The sequence below is a fragment of the Triturus cristatus genome, chromosome 1_1 (assembly GCF_964204655.1).
Source record: "Triturus cristatus chromosome 1_1, aTriCri1.1, whole genome shotgun sequence".
NCBI classification, from domain to species: Eukaryota; Metazoa; Chordata; class Amphibia; order Caudata; family Salamandridae; genus Triturus; species Triturus cristatus.
In genome coordinates, this window is record NC_140579.1 from 908,589,309 (window position 1) to 908,613,666 (window position 24,358).

Here is a 24,358-nt window from a genome sequence, read left to right on the forward strand (position 1 = left end):
TCAGGAGAAAACCCAGTGCTGCATCTTTTAGACCAGCACTGACTATGAAAAGTAATTCTAAGCGTACTTCCCAGTAACTTGTACTTCCTTCCATAGGAATCCATTGTGTGATTTTCACCATAAAAGTTTCTAAGTGTCCATTTTTGAAACGTACAAATATTCCTCTAAAATCAGCCGAAATACGAATTCCGATTTACTCACCTGTTATCAGGAGAGAACCCATGGCTGCATCTTTTAGCCCAGCACTGACCCTGAAAAGTAATTCTAAGCGTACTTACCAGTAACTTGTATTTCCTTCCATAGGAATCCATTGTGTGGTTTTCACCAGAAAAGTTTCTAAGTGTCCATTTTTGAAACGTACAAATATTCCTCTAAAATCAGGCGAAATACGAATTCCGATTTACTCACCTGTTATCAGGAGAGAACCCAGGGCTGCATCTTTTAGCCCAGCACTGACCCTGAAAAGTAATTCTAAGCGTACTTACCAGTAACTTGTATTTCCTTCCATAGGAATCCATTGTGTGGTTTTCACCAGAAAAGTTTCCAAGTGTCCATTTTTGAAACATACAACTATTCCTCTAAAATCAGCAGAACTATGAATTTTGATTTACTCACCTGTTATCAGGAATGAACTCAAGGCTGCATCTTTTAGCCCAGCACTGACCCTGAAAAGTAATCCTAATCGTACTTACCAGTAACTTGTATTTCCTTCCATTGGAATCCATTGTGTGGATTTCACCAGAAAAGTTTCTAAGTGTCCATTTTTGAAACGTACAAATATTCCTCTAAAATCAGCCGAACTACGAATTCCAATTTACTCACCTGTTATCAGGAGAGAACCCAGTGCTGCATCTTTTAGAGCAGCACTGACCCTGAAAAGTAATTCTAAGCGTACTTACCAGTAACTTGTATTTCCTTCCTTAGGAATCCATTGTGTGGTTTTCACCAGAAAAGTTTCCAAGTGTCCATTTATGAAACATACAAATAATCCTCTAAAATCAGCCGAACTACGAATTCCGATTTACTCACCTGTTATCAGGAGAGAACCCAGAGCTGCTTTTTTTAGAGCAGCACTGACCCTGAAAAGTAATTCTAAGTGTATTTACCAGTAACTTGTATCTCCTTCCATAGGAATCCATTGTGTGGTTTTCACCAGAAAAGTTTCCAAGTGTCCATTTTTGAAGCGTACAAATATTCCTCTAAAATCACCCGAACTGCGAATTCTGATTTACTCACCTGTTATCAGGAGAAAACCCAGTGCTGCATCTTTTAGACCAGCACTGACCATGAAAAGTAATTCTGAGCGTACTTACCAGTAACTTGTACTTCCTTCCATAGGAATCCATTGTGTGGTTTTCACCAGAAAAGTTTCTAAGTGTCCATTTTTGAAACGTACAAATATTCCTCTAAAATCAGCCGAACTACGAATTCCGATTTACTCACCTGTTATCAGGAGAGAACCCAGTGCTGCATCTTTTAGAGCAGCACTGACCCTGAAAAGCAATTCTAAGCATACTTACCAGTAACTTGTATTTCCTTCCTTAGGAATCCATTGTGTGGTTTTCACCAGAAAAGATTCCAAGTGTCCATTTAAGAAACGTACAAATATTTCTCTAAAATCAGCCGAACTACGAATACTGATTTACTCACCTGTTATCAGGAGAGAACCCAGTGCTGCATCTTTTAGAGCAGCACTGACCCTGAAAAGTAATTCTAAGTGTATTTACCAGTAACTTGTATTTTCTTCCATAGGAATCCATTGTGTGGTTTTCACCAGAAAAGTTTCCAAGTGTCCATTTTTTAGACTTACAAATATTCCTTTAAAATCAGCCGAACTACGAATTCCGATTTACTCACCTGTTATCAGGAGAGAACCCAGGGCTGCATCTTTTAGCCCAGCACTGACCCTGAAAAGTAATTCTAAGTGTACTTACCAGTAACTTGTATTTCCTTCCATAGGAATCCATTGTGTGGTTTTCACCAGAAAAGATTCCAAGTTTCCATTTTTGAAACGTACAAATATTCCTCTAAAATCAGGCGAAATACGAATTCCGATTTACTCACCTGTTATCAGGAGAGAACCCAGGGCTGCATCTTTTAGCCCAGCACTGACCCTGAAAAGTAATTCTAAGCGTACTTACCAGTAACTTGTATTTCCTTCCATAGGAATCCATTGTGTGGTTTTCACCAGAAAAGTTTCCAAGTGTCCATTTTTGAAACGTACAACTATTCCTCTAAAATCAGCCGAACTATGAATTTTGATTTACTCACCTGTTATCAGGAATGAACTCAAGGCTGCATCTTTTAGCCCAGCACTGACCCTGAAAAGTAATCCTAATCATACTTACCAGTAACTTGTATTTCCTTCCATAGGAATCCATTGTGTGGATTTCACCAGAAAAGTTTCTAAGTGTCCATTTTTGAAACGTACAAATATTCCTCTAAAATCACCCGAACTGCGAATTCTGATTTACTCACCTGTTATCAGGAGAAAACCCAGTGCTGCATCTTTTAGACCAGCACTGACCCTGAAAAGTAATTCTAAGCGTATTTACCAGTAACTTGTATTTCCTTCCATAGGAATCCATTGTGTGGTTTTCACCAGAAAAGTTTCCAAGTGTCCATTTTTGAAGCGTACATATATTCCTCTAAAATCAGCCGAACTATGAATTCTGATTTACTCACCTGTTATCAGGAGAAAACCCAGTGCTGCATCTTTTAGACCAGCACTGACTATGAAAAGTAATTCTAAGCGTACTTCCCAGTAACTTGTACTTCCTTCCATAGGAATCCATTGTGTGATTTTCACCATAAAAGTTTCTAAGTGTCCATTTTTGAAACGTACAAATATTCCTCTAAAATCAGCCGAAATACGAATTCCGATTTACTCACCTGTTATCAGGAGAGAACCCATGGCTGCATCTTTTAGCCCAGCACTGACCCTGAAAAGTAATTCTAAGCGTACTTACCAGTAACTTGTATTTCCTTCCATAGGAATCCATTGTGTGGTTTTCACCAGAAAAGTTTCTAAGTGTCCATTTTTGAAACGTACAAATATTCCTCTAAAATCAGGCGAAATACGAATTCCGATTTACTCACCTGTTATCAGGAGAGAACCCAGGGCTGCATCTTTTAGCCCAGCACTGACCCTGAAAAGTAATTCTAAGCGTACTTACCAGTAACTTGTATTTCCTTCCATAGGAATCCATTGTGTGGTTTTCACCAGAAAAGTTTCCAAGTGTCCATTTTTGAAACATACAACTATTCCTCTAAAATCAGCAGAACTATGAATTTTGATTTACTCACCTGTTATCAGGAATGAACTCAAGGCTGCATCTTTTAGCCCAGCACTGACCCTGAAAAGTAATCCTAATCGTACTTACCAGTAACTTGTATTTCCTTCCATTGGAATCCATTGTGTGGATTTCACCAGAAAAGTTTCTAAGTGTCCATTTTTGAAACGTACAAATATTCCTCTAAAATCAGCCGAACTACGAATTCCAATTTACTCACCTGTTATCAGGAGAGAACCCAGTGCTGCATCTTTTAGAGCAGCACTGACCCTGAAAAGTAATTCTAAGCGTACTTACCAGTAACTTGTATTTCCTTCCTTAGGAATCCATTGTGTGGTTTTCACCAGAAAAGTTTCCAAGTGTCCATTTATGAAACGTACAAATATTCCTCTAAAATCAGCCGAACTACGAATACCGATTTACTCACCTGTTATCAGGAGAGAACCCAGTGCTGCATCTTTTAGAGCAGCACTGACCCTGAAAAGTAATTCTAAGCGTATTTACCAGTAACTTGTATTTCCTTCCATAGGAATCCATTGTGTGGTTTTCACCAGAAAAGTTTCCAAGTGTCCATTTTTTAGACTTACAAATATTCCTTTAAAATCAGCCGAACTACGAATTCCGATTTACTCACTTGTTATCAGGAGAGAACTCAGGGCTGCATCTTTTAGCCCAGCACTGACCCTGAAAAGTAATTCTAAGCGTACTTACCAGTAACTTGTATTTCCTTCCATAGGAATCCATTGTGTGGTTTTCACCAGAAAAGTTTCTAAGTGTCCATTATTGAAACGTACAAATATTCCTCTAAAATCAGCCGAAATACGAATTCCGATTTACTCACCTGTTATCAGGAGAGAACCCAGGGCTGCATCTTTTAGCCCAGCACTGACCCTGAAAAGTAATTCTAAGCGTACTTACCAGTAACTTGTATTTCCTTCCATAGGAATCCATTGTGTGGTTTTCACCAGAAAAGTTTCTAAGTGTCCATTATTGAAACGTACAAATATTCCTCTAAAATCAGCCGAACTACGAATTCCGATTTACTCACCTGTTATCAGGAGAGAACCCAGTGCTGCATCTTTTAGAGCAGCACTGACCCTGAAAAGTAATTCTAAGCGTATTTACCAGTAACTTGTATTTCCTTCCATAGAAATCCATTGTGTGGTTTTCACCAGAAAAGTTTCCAAATGTCCATTTTTGAAACATACAAATATTCCTCTAAAATCAGCCGAACTACGAATTCCAATTTACTCACCTGTTATCAGGAGAGAACCCAGTGCTGCATCTTTTAGAGCAGCACTGACCCTGAAAAGTAATTCTAAGCGTACTTACCAGTAACTTGTATTTCCTTCCTTAGGAATCCATTTTGTGGTTTTCACCAGAAAAGTTTCCAAGTGTCCATTTATGAAACGTACAAATATTCCTCTAAAATCAGTCGAACTACGAATTCCAATTTACTCACCTGTTATCAGGAGAGAACCCAGTGCTGCATCTTTTAGAGCAGCACTGACCCTGAAAAGTAATTCTAAGCGTATTTACCAGTAACTTGTATTTCCTTCCATAGGAATCCATTGTGTGGTTTTCGCCAGAAAAGCTTCTAAGTGTCCATTTTTGAAACATACAAATATTCCTCTAAAATCAGCCGAACTACGAATTCCGATTTACTCACCTGTTATCAGGAGAGAACCCATTGCTGCATCTTTTAGAGCAGCACTGACCCTGAAAAGTAATTCTAAGCATATTTACCAGTAACTTGTATTTCCTTCCATAGGAATCCATTGTGTGGTTTTCACCAGAAAAGTTTCCAAGTGTCCATTTTTGAAATGGACAACTATTCCTCTAAAATCAGCCGAACTATAAATTTTGATTTACTCACCTGTTATCAGGAATGAACTCAAGGCTGCCTCTTTTAGCCCAGCACTGACCCTGAAGAGCAGTACTGACCCTGAAAAGTAATTCTAAGCGTACTTACCAGTAACTTGTATTTCTTTCCTTAGGAATCCATTGTGTGGTTTTCACCAGAAAAGTTTCCAAGTGTCCATTTATGAAACGTACAAATATTCCTCTAAAATCAGCCGAACTACGAATTCCGATTTACTCATCTGTTATCAGGAGAGAACCCAGTGCTGCATCTTTTAGAGCAGCACTGACCCTGAAAAGTAATTCTAAGCATACTTACCAGTAACTTTATTTACTTCCATAGGAATCCATTGTGTGATTTTCACCAGAAAAGCTTCTAAGTGTCCATTTTTGAAACGTACAAATATTCCTCTAAAATCAGCCGAAATACGAATTCCGATTTACTCACCTGTTATCAGGAGAGAACCCAGGGCTGCATCTTTTAGCCCAGCACTGACCCTGAAAAGTAATTCTAAGCGTACTTACCAGTAACTTGTATTTCCTTCCATAGGAATCCATTGTGTGGTTTTCACCAGAAAAGTTTCTAAGTGTCCATTTTTGAAACGTACAAATATTCCTCTAAAATCAGCCGAACTACGAATTCGGATTTACTCACCTGTTATCAGGAGAGAACCCAGTGCTGCATCTTTTAGACCAGCACTGTCCCTGAAAAGTATTTCTAAGCGTATTTACAAGTAACTTGTATTTCCTTCTATAGGAATCCATTGTGTGGTTTTCACCAGAAAAGTTTCCAAATGTCTATTTTTGAAATGCACAAATATTCCTCTAAAATCAGCCGAACTACGAATTCCGATTTACTCACCTGTTATCATGAGAGAACCCAGTGCTGCATCTTTTAGAGCAGCACTGACCTGAAAAGTAATTCTAAGCGTGCTTTCCAGTAGCTTGTATTTCCTTCCATAGGAATCCATTGTGTGGTTTTCACCAGAAAAGTATCCAAGTGTCCATTTTTGAAACGTACAAATATTCCTCTAAAATCAGCCAAACTACGAATTCCGATTTACTCACCTGTTATCAGGAGAAAACCCAGTGCTGCATCTTTTAGACCAGCACTGACCAAGAAAAGTAATTCTAAGCGTATTTACCAGTAACTTGTATTTCCTTCCATAGGAATCCATTGTGTGATTTTCACCAGAAAAGTTTCTGTGTCCATTTTTGAAACGTACAAATATTCCTCTAAATTCAGCCGAAATACAAATTCCGATTTACTCACCTGTTATCAGGAGAGAACCCAGTGCTTCATCTTTTAGAGCAGCACTGACCCAGAAAAGTAATTCTAAGCGTATTTACCAGTAACTTGTATGTCCTTCCATAGGAATCCATTGTGTGGTTTTCACCAGAAAAGTTTCCAAGTGTCCATTTTTGAAGCGTACAAATATTCCTCTAAAATCAGCCGAAATACGAATTCTGATTTACTCACCTGTTATCAGGAGAAGACCCAGTGCTGCATCTTTTAGACCAGCACTGACTATGAAAAGTAATTCTAAGCGTACTTACCAGTAACTTGTACTTCCTTCCATAGGAATCCATTGTGTGATTTTCACCAGAAAAGTTTCCAAGTGTCCATTTTTGAAACGTACAACTATTCCTCTAAAATCAGCCGAACTACGAATTCCGATTTACTCACCTGTTATCAGGAGAGAACCCAGTGCTGCATCTTTTAGAGCAGCACTGACCTGAAAAGTAATTCTAAGCGTACTTTCCAGTAGCTTGTATTTCCTTCCATAGGAATCCATTGTGTGGTTTTCACCAGAAAAGTATCCAAGTGTCCATTTTTGAAACGTACAAATATTCCTCTAAAATCAGCCGCAATTTGAATTCCAATTTACTCACCTGTTATCAGGAGAGAACCCAGGGCTGCATCTTTTAGCCCAGCACTGACCCTGAAAAGTAATTCTAAGCGTACTTACCAGTAACTTGTATTTCCTTCCATAGGAATCCATTGTGTGGTTTTCACCAGAAAAGTTTCCAAGTGTCCATTTTTGAAACGTACAACTATTCCTCTAAAATCAGCCGAACTACGAATTCCGATTTACTCACCTGTTATCAGGAGAGAACCCAGTGCTGCATCTTTTAGAGCAGCACTGACCTGAAAAGTAATTCTAAGCGTACTTTCCAGTAGCTTGTATTTCCTTCTATAGGAATCCATTGTGTGGTTTTCACCAGAAAAGTATCCAAGTGTCCATTTTTGAAACGTACAAATATTCCTCTAAAATCAGCCAAACTACGAATTCCGATGTACTCACCTGTTATCAGGAGAAAACCCAGTGCTGCATCTTTTAGACCAGCACTGACCATCAAAAGTAATTCTAAGCGTACTTACCAGTAACTTGTACCTCCTTCCATAGGAATCCATTGTGTGGTTTTCACCAGAAACATTTCTAAGTGTCCATTTTTGAAACGTACAAATATTCCTCTAAAATCAGCCGAAATACGAATTCCGATTTACTCACCTGTTATCAGGAGAGAACCCAGGGCTGCATCTTTTAGCCCAGCACGGACCCTGAAAAGTAATTCTAACTGTACTTACCAGTAACTGTATTTCCTTCCATAATAATCCATTGTGTGGTTTTCACCAGAAAAGTTTCTAAGTGTCCATTTTTGAAACGTACAAATATTCCTCTAAAATCAGCCGAACTACGAATTCCAATTTACTCACCTGTTATCAGGAGAGAACCCAGTGCTGCATCTTTTAGACCAGCACTGACCCTGACAAGTAATTCTAAGTGTATTTACCAGTAACTTGTATTTCCTTCCATAGGAATCCATTGTGTGGTTTTCACCAGAAAAGTTTTCAAGTGTCCATTTTTGAAGCGTACAAATATTCCTCTAAAATCACCCGAACTGCGAATTCTGATTTACTCACCTGTTTTCAGGAGAAAACCCAGGGCTGCATCTTTTAGACCAGCACTGACCATGAAAAGTAATTCTAAGCGTACTTACCAGTAACTTGTACTTCCTTCCATAGGAATCCATTGTGTGATTTTCACCAGAAAAGTTTCTAAGTGTCCATTTTTGAAACGTACAAATATTCCTCTAAAATCAGCCGAAATACGAATTCCGATTTACTCACCTATTATCAGGAGAGAACCCAGGGCTGCATCTTTTAGCCCAGCACTGACCCTGAAAAGTAATTCTAAGTGTACTTACCAGTAACTTGTATTTCCTTCCATAGGAATCCATTGTGTGGTTTTCACCAGAAAAGTTTCTAAGTGTCCATTTTTGAAACGTACAAATATTCCTCTAAAATCAGCCGAACTACGAATTCGGATTTACTCACCTGTTATCAGGAGAGAACCCAGTGCTGCATCTTTTAGACCAGCACTGACCCTGAAAAGTATTTCTAAGCGTATTTACCAGTAACTTGTATTTCCTTCCATAGGAATCCATTGTGTGGTTTTCACCAGAAAAGTTTCCAAATGTCTATTTTTGAAACGTACAAATATTCCTCTAAAATCAGCCGAACTACGAATTCTGATTTACTCACCTGTTATCATGAGAGAAACCAGTGCTGCATCTTTTAGAGCAGCACTGACCTGAAAAGTAATTCTAAGCGTACTTTCCAGTAGCTTGTATTTCCTTCCATAGGAATCCATTGTGTGGTTTTCACCAGAAAAGTATCCAAGTTTCCATTTTTGAAACGTACAAATATTCCTCTAAAATCAGCCAAACTACGAATTCCGATTTACTCACCTGTTATCAGTAGAGAACCCAGGGCTGCATCTTTTAGACCAGCACTGACCCTGAAAAGTAATTCTAAGCGTACTTACCAGTAACTTGTATTTCCTTCCATAGGAATCCATTGTGTGGTTTTCACCAGAAAAGTTTCTAAGTGTCCATTTTTGAAACGTACAAATATTCCTCTAAAATCAGCCGAACTACGAATTCGGATTTACTCACCTGTTATCAGGAGAGAACCCAGTGCTGCATCTTTTAGACCAGCACTGACCCTGAAAAGTATTTCTAAGCGTATTTACCAGTAACTTGTATTTCCTTCCATAGGAATCCATTGTGTGGTTTTCACCAGAAAAGTTTCCAAATGTCTATTTTTGAAACGTACAAATATTCCTCTAAAATCAGCCGAACTACGAATTCCGATTTACTCACCTGTTATCATGAGAGAAACCAGTGCTGCATCTTTTAGAGCAGCACTGACCTGAAAAGTAATTCTAAGCGTACTTTCCAGTAGCTTGTATTTCCTTCCATAGGAATCCATTGTGTGGTTTTCACCAGAAAAGTATCCAAGTTTACATTTTTGAAACGTACAAATATTCCTCTAAAATCAGCCAAACTACGAATTCCGATTTACTCACCTGTTATCAGTAGAGAACCCAGGGCTGCATCTTTTAGACCAGCACTGACCCTGAAAAGTAATTCTAAGCGTACTTACCAGTAACTTGTATTTCCTTCCATAGGAATCCATTGTGTGGTTTTCACCAGAAAAGTTTCTAAGTGTCCATTTTTGAAACGTACAAATATTCCTCTAAAATCAGCCGAACTACGAATTCTGATTTACTCACCTGTTATCAGTAGAGAACCCAGTGCTGCATCTTTTAGAGCAGCACTGACCCTGAAAAGTAATTCTAAGCGTATTTACCAGTAACTTGTATTTCCTTCCATAGGAATCAATTGTGTGGTTTTCACCAGAAAAGTTTCCAAGTGTCCATTTTTTAGACTTACAAATATTCCTCTAAAATCAGTTGAACTACGAATTCCAATTTACTCACCTGTTATCAGGAGAGAACCCAGTGCTACATCTTTTAGAGCAGCACTGACCCTGAAAAGTAATTCTAAACGTCTTTACCAGTAACTTGTATTTCCTTCCATAGGAATCCATTGCGTGGTTTTCACCAGAAAAGTTTCCAAGTGTCCATTTTTGAAACGTACAACTATTCCTCTAAAATCAGCGGAACTATGAATTTTGATTTACTCACCTGTTATCAGGAATGAACTCAAGGCTGCATCTTTTAGACCAGCACTGACCATGAAAAGTAATTCTAAGCGTACTTACCAGTAACTTGTACTTCCTTCCATAGGAATCCATTGTGTGGTTTTCACCAGAAAAGTTTCTAAGTGTCCATTTTTGAAACGTACAAATATTCCTGTAAAATCAGCCGAAATACGACTTCCGATTTACTCACCTGTTATCAGGAGAGAACCCAGGGCTGCATCTTTTAGCCCAGCACTGACCCTGAAAAGTAATTCTAAGCGTACTTACCAGTAACTTGTATTTACTTCCATAGGAATCCATTGTGTGGTTTTCACCAGAAAAGTTTCTAAGTGTCCATTTTTGAAACGTACAAATATTCCTCTAAAGTCAGCCGAACTACGAATTCCGATTTACTCACCTGTTATCAGGAGAGAACCCAGGGCTGCATCTTTTAGCCTAGCACGGACCCTGAAAAGTAATTCTAACTGTACTTACCAGTAACTTTATTTCCTTCCATAATAATCCATTGTGTGGTTTTCACCAGAAAAGTTTCTAAGTGTCCATTTTTGAAACGTACAAATATTCCTCTAAAATCAGCCGAACTACGAATTCCAATTTACTCACCTGTTATCAGGAGAGAACCCAGTGCTGCATCTTTTAGACCAGCACTGACCCTGACAAGTAATTCTAAGTGTATTTACCAGTAACTTGTATTTCCTTCCATAGGAATCCATTGTGTGGTTTTCACCAGAAAAGTTTTCAAGTGTCCATTTTTGAAGCGTACAAATATTCCTCTAAAATCACCCGAACTGCGAATTCTGATTTACTCACCTGTTATCAGGAGAAAACCCAGGGCTGCATCTTTTAGACCAGCACTGACCATGAAAAGTAATTCTAAGCGTACTTACCAGTAACTTGTACTTCCTTCCATAGGAATCCATTGTGTGATTTTCACCAGAAAAGTTTCTAAGTGTCCATTTTTGAAACGTACAAATATTCCTCTAAAATCAGCCGAAATACGAATTCCGATTTACTCACCTATTATCAGGAGAGAACCCAGGGCTGCATCTTTTAGCCCAGCACTGACCCTGAAAAGTAATTCTAAGTGTACTTACCAGTAACTTGTATTTCCTTCCATAGGAATCCATTGTGTGGTTTTCACCAGAAAAGTTTCTAAGTGTCCATTTTTGAAACGTACAAATATTCCTCTAAAATCAGCCGAACTACGAATTCGGATTTACTCACCTGTTATCAGGAGAGAACCCAGTGCTGCATCTTTTAGACCAGCACTGACCCTGAAAAGTATTTCTAAGCGTATTTACCAGTAACTTGTATTTCCTTCCATAGGAATCCATTGTGTGGTTTTCACCAGAAAAGTTTCCAAATGTCTATTTTTGAAACGTACAAATATTCCTCTAAAATCAGCCGAACTACGAATTCCGATTTACTCACCTGTTATCATGAGAGAAACCAGTGCTGCATCTTTTAGACCAGCACTGACCCTGACAAGTAATTCTAAGTGTATTTACCAGTAACTTGTATTTCCTTCCATAGGAATCCATTGTGTGGTTTTCACCAGAAAAGTTTTCAAGTGTCCATTTTTGAAGCGTACAAATATTCCTCTAAAATCACCCGAACTGCGAATTCTGATTTACTCACCTGTTATCAGGAGAGAACCCAGGGCTGCATCTTTTAGCCCAGCACTGACTCTGAAAAGTAATTCTAAGCGTACTTACCAGTAACTTGTATTTCCTTCCTTAGGAATCCATTGTGTGGTTTTCACCAGAAAAGTTTCTAAGTGTCCATTTATGAAACGTACAAATATTCCTCTAAAATCAGCCGAACTACGAATTCCAATTTACTCACCTGTTATCAGGAGAGAACCCAGTGCTGCATCTTTTAGAGCAGCACTGACTCTGAAAAGTAATTCTAAGCGTACTTACCAGTAACTTGTATTTCCTTCCTTAGGAATCCATTGTGTGGTTTTCACCAGAAAAGTTTCCAAGTGTCCATTTATGAAACGTACAAATATTCCTCTAAAATCAGCCGAACTACGAATTCCGATTTACTCACCTGTTATCAGGAGAGAACCCAGTGCTGCATCTTTTAGAGCAGCACTGACCCTGAAAAGTAATTCTAAGTGTATTTACCAGTAACTTGTATTTCCTTCCATAGGAATCCATTGTGTGGTTTTCACCAGAAAAGTTTCCAAGTGTCCATTTTTCAAGTGTACAAATATTCCTCTAATATCAGCCGAACTACGAATTCTGATTTACTCACCTGTTCTCAGGAGAAAACCCAGTGCTGCATCTTTTAGACCAGCACTGACTATGAAAAGCAATTCTAAGCGTACTTACCAGTAACTTGTACTTCCTTCCATAGGAATCCATTGTGTGATTTTCACCAGAAAAGTTTCTAAGTGTCCATTTTTGAAATGTACAAATATTCCTCTAAAATCAGCTGAAATATGAATTACGATTTACTCACCTGTTATCAGGAGAGAACCCAGGGCTGCATCTTTTAGAGCAGCACTGACCCTGAAAAGTAATTCTAAGCGTATTTACCAGTAACTTGTATTTCCTTCCATAGGAATCCATTGTGTGGTTTTCACCAGAAAAGTTTCCAAATGTCCATTTTTGAAACGTACAAATATTCCTCTAAAATCAGCCGAACTACGAATTCCAATTTACTCACCTGTTATCAGGAGAGAACCCAGTGCTGCATCTTTTAGAGCAACACTGACCCTGAAAAGTAATTCTAAGCGTACTTACCAGTAACTTGTATTTCCTTCCTTAGGAATCCATTGTGTGGTTTTCACCAGAAAAGTTTCCAAGTGTCCATTTATGAAACGTACAAATATTCCTCTAAAATCAGCCGAACTACGAATTCCGATTTACTCACCTGTTATCAGGAGAGAACCCAGTGCTGTTTCTTTTAGAGCAGCACTGACCCTGAAAAGTAATTCTAAGCGTATTTACCAGTAACTTGTATTTCCTTCCAAAGGAATCCATTGTGTGGTTTTCACCAGAAAAGTTTCCAAGTGTCCATTTATGAAACGTACAAATATTCCTCTAAAATCAGCCGAACTACGAATTCCGATTTACTCACCTGTTATCAGGAGAGAACCCAGTGCTGCATCTTTTAGAGCAGCACTGATCCTGAAAAGTAATTCTAAGCGTATTTACCAGTAACTTGTATTTCCTTCCATAAGAATCCATTGTTTGGTTTTCACCAGAAAAGTTTCCAAGTGTCCATTTTTTAGACTTACAAATATTCCTCTAAAATCTGCCCAACTACGAATTCCGATTTACTCACCTGTTATCAGAAGAGAAACCACTGCTGCATCTTTTAGAGCAGCACTGACCCTGAAAAGTAATTCTAAGTGTATTTACCAGTAACTTGTATTTCCTTCCATAGGAATCCATTGTGTGGTTTTCACCAGAAAAGTTTCCAAGTGTCCATTTTTGCAGCGTACAAATATTCCTCTAAAATCAGCTGAAGTACGAATTCCGATTTACTCACCTGTTATCAGGAGAGAACCCAGGGCTGCATCTTTTAGCCCAGCACTGACCCTGAAAAGTAATTCTAAGCGTACTTACCAGTAACTTGTATTTCCTTCCATAGGAATCCATTGTGTGGTTTTCACCAGAAAAGTTTCTAAGGGTCCATTTTTGAAACGTACAACTATTCCTCTAAAATCAGCCGAACTATGAATTTTGATTTACTCACCTGTTATCAGGAATGAACTCAAGGCTGCATCTTTTAGCCCAGCACTGACCCTGAAAAGTAATCCTAATCGTACTTATCAGTAACTTGTATTTCCTTCCATAGGAATCCATTGTGTGGATTTCACCAGAAAAGTTTCTAAGTGTGCATTTTTGAAACGTACAAATATTCCTCTAAAATCAGCCGAACAACGAATTCCAATTTACTCACCTGTTATCAGGAGAGAACCCAGTGCTGGATCTTTTAGAGCAGGACTGACCCTGAAAAGTAATTCTAAGCGTACTTACCAGTAACTTGTATTTCCTTCCTTAGGAATCCATTGTGTGGTTTTCACCCGAAAAGTTTCCAAGTGTCCATTTATGAAACATACAAATATTCCTCTAAAATCAGCCGAACGACGAATTCTGATTTACTCACCTGTTATCAGGAGAGAACCCACTGCTGCATCTTTTAGAGCAGCACTGACCCTGAAAAGTAATTCTAAGCGTATTTACCAGTAACTTGTATTTCCTTCCATAGGAATCTATTGTGTGGTTTTCGCCAGAAAAGCTTCTAAGTGTCCAATTTTGAAACATACAAATATTCCTCTAAAATCAGCCGAACTACGAATTCCGATTTACTCACCTGTTATCAGGAGAGAACCCAGTGCTGCATCGTTTAGAGCAGCACTGACCCTGAAAAGTAATTCTAAGCATATTTACCAGTAACTTGTATTTCCTTCCATAGGAATCCATTGTGTGGTTTTCACCAGAAAAGTTTCCAAGTGTCCATTTTTGAAATGTACAACTATTCCTCTAAAATCAGCCGAACTATGAATTTTGATTTACTCACCTGTTATCAGGAATGAACTCAAGGCTGCCTCTTTTAGCCCAGCACTGACCCTGAAGAGCAGCACTGACCCTGAAAAGTAATTCTAAGCGTACTTACCTGTAACTTGTATTTCCTTCCTTAGGAATCCATTGTGTGGTTTTCACCAGAAAAGATTCCAAGTGTCCATTTATGAAACGTACAAATATTCCTCTAAAATCAGCCGAACTACGAATTCCGATTTACTCACCTGTTATCAGGAGAGAACCCAGTGCTGCATCTTTTAGAGCAGCACTGACCCTGAAAAGTAATTCTTAGCGTATTTACCAGTAACTTGTATTTCCTTCCATAGAAATCCATTGTGTGGTTTTCACCAGAAAAGTTTCCAAGTGTCCATTTTTTAGACTTACAAATATTCCTCTAAAATCACCCGAACTGCGAATTCTGATTTACTCACCTGTTATCAGGAGAAAACCCAGGGCTGAATCTTTTAGACCAGCACTGACCATGAAAAGTAATTCTAAGCGTACTTACCAGTAACTTGTACTTCCTTCCATAGGAATCCATTGTGTGATTTTCACCAGAAAAGTTTCTAAGTGTCCATTTTTGAAACGTACAAATATTCCTCTAAAATCAGCCGAAATATGAATTCCGATTTACTCACCTGTTATCAGGAGAGAACCCAGGGCTGCATCTTTTAGCCCAGCACTGACCCTGAAAAGTAATTCTAAGCGTACTTACCAGTAACTTGTATTTCCTTCCATAGGAATCCATTGTGTGGTTTGCACCAGAAAAGTTTCTAAGTGTCCATTTTTGAAATGTACAAATATTCCTCTAAAATCAGCCGAACTACGAATTCCGATTTACTCACCTGTTATCAGGAGAGAACCCAGTGCTGCATCTTTTAGACCAGCACTGACCCTGAAAAGTAATTCTAAGCGTATTTACCAGTAACTTGTATTTCCTTCCATAGGAATCCATTGTGTGGTTTTCACCAGAAGTTTCCAAATGTCCATTTTTTAAACGTACAAATATTCCTCTAAAATAAGCCGAACTACGAATTCCGATTTACTCACCTGTTATCAGGAGAGAACCCAGTGCTGCATCTTTTAGAACAGCACTGACCTGAAAAGTAATTCTAAGCGTACTTTCCAGTAGCTTGTATTTCCTTCCATAGGAATCCATTGTGTGGTTTTCACCAGAAAAGTATCCAAGTGTCCATTTTTGAAATGTACAAATATTCCTCTAAAATCAGCCAAACTACGAATTCCGATTTACTCACCTGTTATCAGGAGAAAACCCAGTGCTGCATCTTTTAGAACAGCACTGACCCTGAAAAGTAATTCTAAGCGTACTTACCAGTAACTTGTATTTCCTTCCTTAGGAATCCATTGTGTGGATTTCACCAGAAAAGTTTCTAAGTGTGCATTTTTGAAACGTACAAATATTCCTCTAAAATCAGCCGAACAACGAATTCCAATTTACTCACCTGTTATCAGGAGAGAACCCAGTGCTGGATCTTTTAGAGCAGCACTGACCCTGAAAAGTAATTCTAAGCGTACTTACCAGTAACTTGTATTTCCTTCCTTAGAAATCCATTGTGTGATTTTCACCAGAAAAGTTTCTAAGTGTCCATTTTTGAAATGTACAAATATTCCTCTAAAATCAGCCGAAATACGAATTCCAATTTACTCACCTGTTATCAGGAGAGAACCCAGGGCTGCATCTTTTACCCCAGCACTGACCCTAAAAAGTAATTCTAAGCGTACTTACCAGTAACTTGTATTTCCTTCCATAGGAATCCATTGTGTGGTTTTCGCCAGAAAAGCTTCTAAGTGTCCATTTTTGAAACATACAAATATTCCTCTAAAATCAGCCGAACTACGAATTCCGATTTACTCACCTGTTATCAGGAGAGAACCCAGTGCTGCATCTTTTAGAGCAGCACTGACCCTGAAAAGTAATTCTAAGCATATTTACCAGTAACTTGTATTTCCTTCCATAGGAATCCATTGTGTGGTTTTCACCAGAAAAGTTTCCAAGTGTCCATTTTTGAAATGTACAACTATTCCTCTAAAATCAGCCGAACTATAAATTTTGATTAACTCACCTGTTATCAGGAATGAACTCAAGGCTGCCTCTTTTAGCCCAGCACTGACCCTGAAGAGCAGCACTGACCCTGAAAAGTAATTCTAAGCATACTTACCAGTAACTTGTATTTCCTTCCTTAGGAATTCATTGTGTGGTTTTCACCAGAAAAGATTCCAAGTGTCCATTTATGAAACGTACAAATATTCCTCTAAAATCAGCCGAACTACGAATTCCGATTTACTCACCTGTTATCACGAGAGAACCCAGTGCTGCATCTTTTAGAGGTATTTCAGCTTTGACCGGCATGATATTAGCGCACAGCTCAGCGCAGCGCTGTTTGTAGTAGTATTTTAAAATCTCCTCTTTAATATTTGCGTTTATTTTTTATTTCGCTTTTCCTTGTTTTTAATTGCGCCGTTGTCCACTCACCTGCACCTTAAATTGTGTGAGCACCGCTGTTTGGCGGGTCCTGTCCTCGTGGGGTAGCGTCGGGGAGTGTTTGCTCGCCATCTTTGATTGGGGTAGTGGTGGGACTTTGCCGGGCGCCATATTGGGGGAGGAGACCTGCAGCCTATGCTCGGACGGTGCATTTAAGCCAGCCACCTGCACGCGCAGCGGTGACGCGCAGTGGTGGGCGCCCTCGCTGCTCCTGAGTCGCGCCAGAGTTCTGCCCGTCTGCGCCCGTCAGCGTCTCGGAGGCTCCGGGGCGACGGTGGACTGCGGCCCGGCCAGCCTCAGTCGAGGATGATTTGTTACTCCTCGGCGACGCTGCGCGCCCTACAGACATTTTCTTGCTCCTGTCGTTCTGTGTTTCCGGGCCGTGTCAAGGGCAAAAGGCGCTGCCCGGGCTGTGGCTGGTCGCCTATGTGGACTCTGGTCACCGGTTGCCGACCAGCCGCGGCTCGTGTTAAACATCTCTGCCTGTTGCTCAATACGAGGTCAGTAGGCAGCCATGCCCTGTACATTTACGATCTTCTTGTCAGGGAAAATCCATTATGTTTGCTACTGACTGAAACCTGGCTGGGTGAGGCATCCAATCCGGACATCTTTTCTGCCATCCCTCCGGCATATAATATCTTTCGGCAGGACAGAGCGAAGGGTCGGGGTGGTGGGGTTGCTGTGGTGGTGAAGAAGAGCGTGTCTTGCTCGGTGCTCCCCCTGATTTCTATCGGGGGTTCTGAGTCCCTTGCTTTCACGCTCAGATTGTCTTCATGCCAAGCTTTGAAGGGGTTGCTGGTTTACAGGCTCCCTGGTCCTATGGGCTCCTTTTTGGAGGACCTGCAGATGGCCATTTCTGGTCTGGCGCTGTCCACACAGCACTGTGTGGTGGCAGGCGACTTCAATTTCCATCTCGATGTGGCGGAGGATTCGGACTCAATTAAATTGCTGGATATTACATCTTCGCTGGGCCTTGTACCTTTTGTGGTGGGTCCTACACACGAGAAAGGGCATACCCTGGACCAAGTGTTTTCGTCGGTCCCGATTGCTGATATTGAAACTTTGCCTGTGCTCTGGACGGATCACAGGCTGATCAGGTTCTCCATGTTGGAGAACGGGCGAACGAACAGTAGTGCCCCCATACTGCCCAGACCAGCTGCGAGAGCGCTGCATAGAGTGACGCACTATATGTTGGAGCAGGCGCTTGCTAATCATCCTTGCCCCTTTTTGGGCGTTTTGGAACAGGACACTGAGGCTCTGCAGCTATGGCTGACTGAAAGGCTAAACGATCTTGCCCCTAGGACGGCCCCCCGGTCCACGGCAATCCGGCGATCTGCGCCGTGGTTTACGGAGGTGCTGCGATTGGCGCGCAGCCAATGTAAGGTTGCTGAGCGGGCCTGGCGCCGTCAGTATGACGAGAAGGCCAAACTCGCCTATAGGTTGGCTATGAAGGCGTATCACCGGGATATCCTGTGTGCTAAGAAGGAATATCTCGCTAGGAGGATTGAGGAGTCGGTGAACTCCTGTAAGGAGATCTTCACTGTTGTGTAGGAGTTCACGACCCCCAGTTCTAACCTGCCCCTACCAGTTTCACCTGACTTGTGGGCGCGTGATCTTGCCAGTTTTTTTACTGACAAGATTAAGGCGATTCAGGCCTCTTTCTTGGACAGGTCGAAGGAGGGGTGTTGCGGCCCTGGGGCCGGATGCATTCCACCGCCCATGCCTGCCGCTGTACTGTCGGTTTTTCCATCTGTTTCCAGCGATGCGTCCCTGTTGTTGTTGGCCAGCCGGAAATCGGGCTCGCCGTTAGACCCCTGCCCTGACAAATTTTTGGCTAGGATGGCAGCGGTGGTGAATCCACTGGTTAATTCTCTTATTAATGCCTCTTTGAGGGAAGGGAGTGTCCCACGCACCTGGAAAAGGGCGATGGTGATCCCCCTCCTGAAAAAGCCCGGTTTGGATACTGAGGTCCTGGCCAACTACAGGCCTATTTCTCTTCTTCCGGCTCTGGCGAAGATTACAGAGAAACATGTGCATGGCATCCTGTCGGGTTTTCTTGAAACAAATAGTCTACTGCACCCATCCCAATCCGGATTCCGCCCTAATTTGAGTACGGAAACGGCTTTGTTGGAGGTCTCGGAGGTTATTCGCGAGACTCTGGATGCTGGAGGTAAGGCCATGCTTGTCATGTTAGACCTGTCGGCGGCCTTTGACACCGTCCCCCATGCGGCGCTCCTCGCCAGGCTCCATGCCATCGGCCTCAGGGGGACGGTGCTCAAATGGTTTACATCTTTTCTTGAGGGCCGCCGCCAGACGATTTGGGTTTCCCAGAGCGCCGCCGAGATGCCGCCATTGGGAGTCGGAGTTCCACAGGGTTCTGTGTTGAGCCCGACGTTGTTTAACATCTTCATGTCTCCCCTGGCGGCCTTGGCGGAGGCTCATGGGGCCCAGATCGTGTCTTACGCAGATGACACGCAACTCCTCTTCACATGCGGGAAAGATCAGGCATTTGATGGAGAGAGTATTCGGGGGTGCCTGGGGATGGTCTTCGACTGGTTCCAACAGAATAGTCTGAAGGCCAATTCCAGTAAGTCGGAGGTCCTATTCTTCGGCTGTGCCACCGACCCGGAGTGGCAGGATTGGTGGCCGTCGGATATGTGTCCTCCTGCACTGTCATCGCTGGTTGCCAAAAACTTGGGAGTTAAGCTGGACAATAAACTTTTGCTGAGAGCGCATGTTCTTGGTTTGGCTGGCTCCTGTTTTGGCATTCTGAAGATGCTCCGCAAGTTTTTACCATTGCTTTCTGTGGAGCACAGGCGGATTACTGTTCAAGCTTTGATTGGATCCAGGCTGGATTATGCGAATGCCCTTTTCCTTGGTCTCAGGATTACTTGGTTCAGCGCCTGCAGGTGGCCCAGAACTCTGCTGCTCGTGCCATTTTTGGCCTTCACAGGCGAGCGCGAGTATCTGGGCTGCTGCAGACGCTCCACTGGCTGCCTATCCGGAAGCGGATTATGTTTAAATCCTTGACGCTGATGCACAAAGCACTCTTTGGCACTGGTGCAAGATATTTGCAACGGAGGTTGTATTTTTACCGTCCAGCCCGTTCACTGCGCTCAGATTCTCTCTTTCTGGCCGTGGTTCCGCGGGTCAGGAAGGCGCGCACTGGGGGGCGCTCTTTTAGCTTTAAGGCTCCCCAGCTTTGGAATTCGCTTCCGTTGGCTCTACGCAGCTCTGCTAATTTGTTGCAGTTCATAAAGAGCTTGAAGACCTGGCTTTTTAACCTTTAGGTTTTTTCTCCCCCTGTTGCCTTGTGCTCTGCTGTTTGTTTGTTTTGCTGTGTTACACTGAGCTGCATGTGAAAGCGCCGGGACACTCCTCTGGAGTAGCCGTGCGCTATATAAACACACTATAACATAACATAACATAACACTGACCCTGAAAAGTAATTCTTAGCGTATTTACCAGTAACTTGTATTTCCTTCCATAGGAATCCAATGTGTGGTTTTCACCAGAAAGGTTTCCAAGTGTCCATTTTTTAGACTTACAAATATTCCTCTAAAATCACCCGAACTGCGAATTCTGATTTACTCACCTGTTATCAGGAGAAAACCCAGGGCTGAATCTTTTAGACCAGCACTGACCATGAAAAGTAATTCTAAGCGTACTTATCAGTAACTTGTACTTCCTTCCATAGGAATCCATTGTGTGATTTTCACCAGAAAAGTTTCTAAGTGTCCATTTTTGAAACGTACAAATATTCCTCTAAAATCAGCCGAAATACGAATTCCGATTTACTCACCTGTTATCAGGAGAGAACCCAGGGCTGCATCTTTTAGCCCAGCACTGACCCTGAAAAGTAATTCTAAGCGTACTTACCAGTAACTTGTATTTCCTTCCATAGGAATCCATTGTGTGGTTTTCACCAGAAAAGTTTCCAAATGTCTATTTTTGAAACGTACAAATATTCCTCTAAAATCAGCCGAACTACGAATTCCGATTTACTCACCTGTTATCATGAGAGAAACCAGTGCTGCATCTTTTAGAGCAGCACTGACCTGAAAAGTAATTCTAAGCGTACTTTCCAGTAGCTTGTATTTCCTTCCATAGGAATCCATTGTGTGGTTTTCACCAGAAAAGTATCCAAGTTTCCATTTTTGAAACGTACAAATATTCCTCTAAAATCAGCCAAACTACGAATTCCGATTTACTCACCTGTTATCAGTAGAGAACCCAGGGCTGCATCTTTTAGACCAGCACTGACCCTGAAAAGTAATTCTAAGCGTACTTACCAGTAACTTGTATTTCCTTCCATAGGAATCCATTGTGTGGTTTTCACCAGAAAAGTTTCTAAGTGTCCATTTTTGAAACGTACAAATATTCCTCTAAAATCAGCCGAACTACGAATTCGGATTTACTCACCTGTTATCAGGAGAGAACCCAGTGCTGCATCTTTTAGACCAGCACTGACCCTGAAAAGTATTTCTAAGCGTATTTACCAGTAACTTGTATTTCCTTCCATAGGAATCCATTGTGTGGTTTTCACCAGAAAAGTTTCCAAATGTCTATTTTTGAAACGTACAAATATTCCTCTAAAATCAGCCGAACTACGAATTCCGATTTACTCACCTGTTATCATGAGAGAAACCAGTGCTGCATCTTTTAGAGCAGCACTGACCTGAAAAGTAATTCTAAGCGTACTTTCCAGTAGCTTGTATTTCCTTCCATAGGAATCCATTGTGTGGTTTTCACCAGAAAAGTATCCAAGTTTACATTTTTGAAACGTACAAATATTCCTCTAAAATCAGCCAAACTACGAATTCCGATTTACTCACCTGTTATCAGTAGAGAACCCAGGGCTGCATCTTTTAGACCAGCACTGACCCTGAAAAGTAATTCTAAGCGTACTTACCAGTAACTTGTATTTCCTTCCATAGGAATCCATTGTGTGGTTTTCACCAGAAAAGTTTCTAAGTGTCCATTTTTGAAACGTACAAATATTCCTCTAAAATCAGCCGAACTACGAATTCTGATTTACTCACCTGTTATCAGTAGAGAACCCAGTGCTGCATCTTTTAGAGCAGCACTGACCCTGAAAAGTAATTCTAAGCGTATTTACCAGTAACTTGTATTTCCTTCCATAGGAATCAATTGTGTGGTTTTCACCAGAAAAGTTTCCAAGTGTCCATTTTTTAGACTTACAAATATTCCTCTAAAATCAGTTGAACTACGAATTCCAATTTACTCACCTGTTATCAGGAGAGAACCCAGTGCTGCATCTTTTAGAGCAGCACTGACCCTGAAAAGTAATTCTAAGCGTCTTTACCAGTAACTTGTATTTCCTTCCATAGGAATCCATTGTGTGGTTTTCACCAGAAAAGTTTCCAAGTGTCCATTTTTGAAACGTACAACTATTCCTCTAAAATCAGCGGAACTATGAATTTTGATTTACTCACCTGTTATCAGGAATGAACTCAAGGCTGCATCTTTTAGACCAGCACTGACCATGAAAAGTAATTCTAAGCGTACTTACCAGTAACTTGTACTTCCTTCCATAGGAATCCATTGTGTGGTTTTCACCAGAAAAGTTTCTAAGTGTCCATTTTTGAAACGTACAAATATTCCTGTAAAATCAGCCGAAATACGACTTCCGATTTACTCACCTGTTATCAGGAGAGAACCCAGGGCTGCATCTTTTAGCCCAGCACTGACCCTGAAAAGTAATTCTAAGCGTACTTACCAGTAACTTGTATTTACTTCCATAGGAATCCATTGTGTGGTTTTCACCAGAAAAGTTTCTAAGTGTCCATTTTTGAAACGTACAAATATTCCTCTAAAGTCAGCCGAACTACGAATTCCGATTTACTCACCTGTTATCAGGAGAGAACCCAGGGCTGCATCTTTTAGCCTAGCACGGACCCTGAAAAGTAATTCTAACTGTACTTACCAGTAACTTTATTTCCTTCCATAATAATCCATTGTGTGGTTTTCACCAGAAAAGTTTCTAAGTGTCCATTTTTGAAACGTTCAAATATTCCTCTAAAATCAGCCGAACTACGAATTCCAATTTACTCACCTGTTATCAGGAGAGAACCCAGTGCTGCATCTTTTAGACCAGCACTGACCCTGACAAGTAATTCTAAGTGTATTTACCAGTAACTTGTATTTCCTTCCATAGGAATCCATTGTGTGGTTTTCACCAGAAAAGTTTTCAAGTGTCCATTTTTGAAGCGTACAAATATTCCTCTAAAATCACCCGAACTGCGAATTCTGATTTACTCACCTGTTATCAGGAGAAAACCCAGGGCTGCATCTTTTAGACCAGCACTGACCATGAAAAGTAATTCTAAGCGTACTTACCAGTAACTTGTACTTCCTTCCATAGGAATCCATTGTGTGATTTTCACCAGAAAAGTTTCTAAGTGTCCATTTTTGAAACGTACAAATATTCCTCTAAAATCAGCCGAAATACGAATTCCGATTTACTCACCTATTATCAGGAGAGAACTCAGGGCTGCATCTTTTAGCCCAGCACTGACCCTGAAAAGTAATTCTAAGTGTACTTACCAGTAACTTGTATTTCCTTCCATAGGAATCCATTGTGTGGTTTTCACCAGAAAAGTTTCTAAGTGTCCATTTTTGAAACGTACAAATATTCCTCTAAAATCAGCCGAACTACGAATTCGGATTTACTCACCTGTTATCAGGAGAGAACCCAGTGCTGCATCTTTTAGACCAGCACTGACCCTGAAAAGTATTTCTAAGCGTATTTACCAGTAACTTGTATTTCCTTCCATAGGAATCCATTGTGTGGTTTTCACCAGAAAAGTTTCCAAATGTCTATTTTTGAAACGTACAAATATTCCTCTAAAATCAGCCGAACTACGAATTCCGATTTACTCACCTGTTATCATGAGAGAAACCAGTGCTGCATCTTTTAGACCAGCACTGACCCTGACAAGTAATTCTAAGTGTATTTACCAGTAACTTGTATTTCCTTCCATAGGAATCCATTGTGTGGTTTTCACCAGAAAAGTTTTCAAGTGTCCATTTTTGAAGCGTACAAATATTCCTCTAAAATCACCCGAACTGCGAATTCTGATTTACTCACCTGTTATCAGGAGAAAACCCAGGGCTGCATCTTTTAGACCAG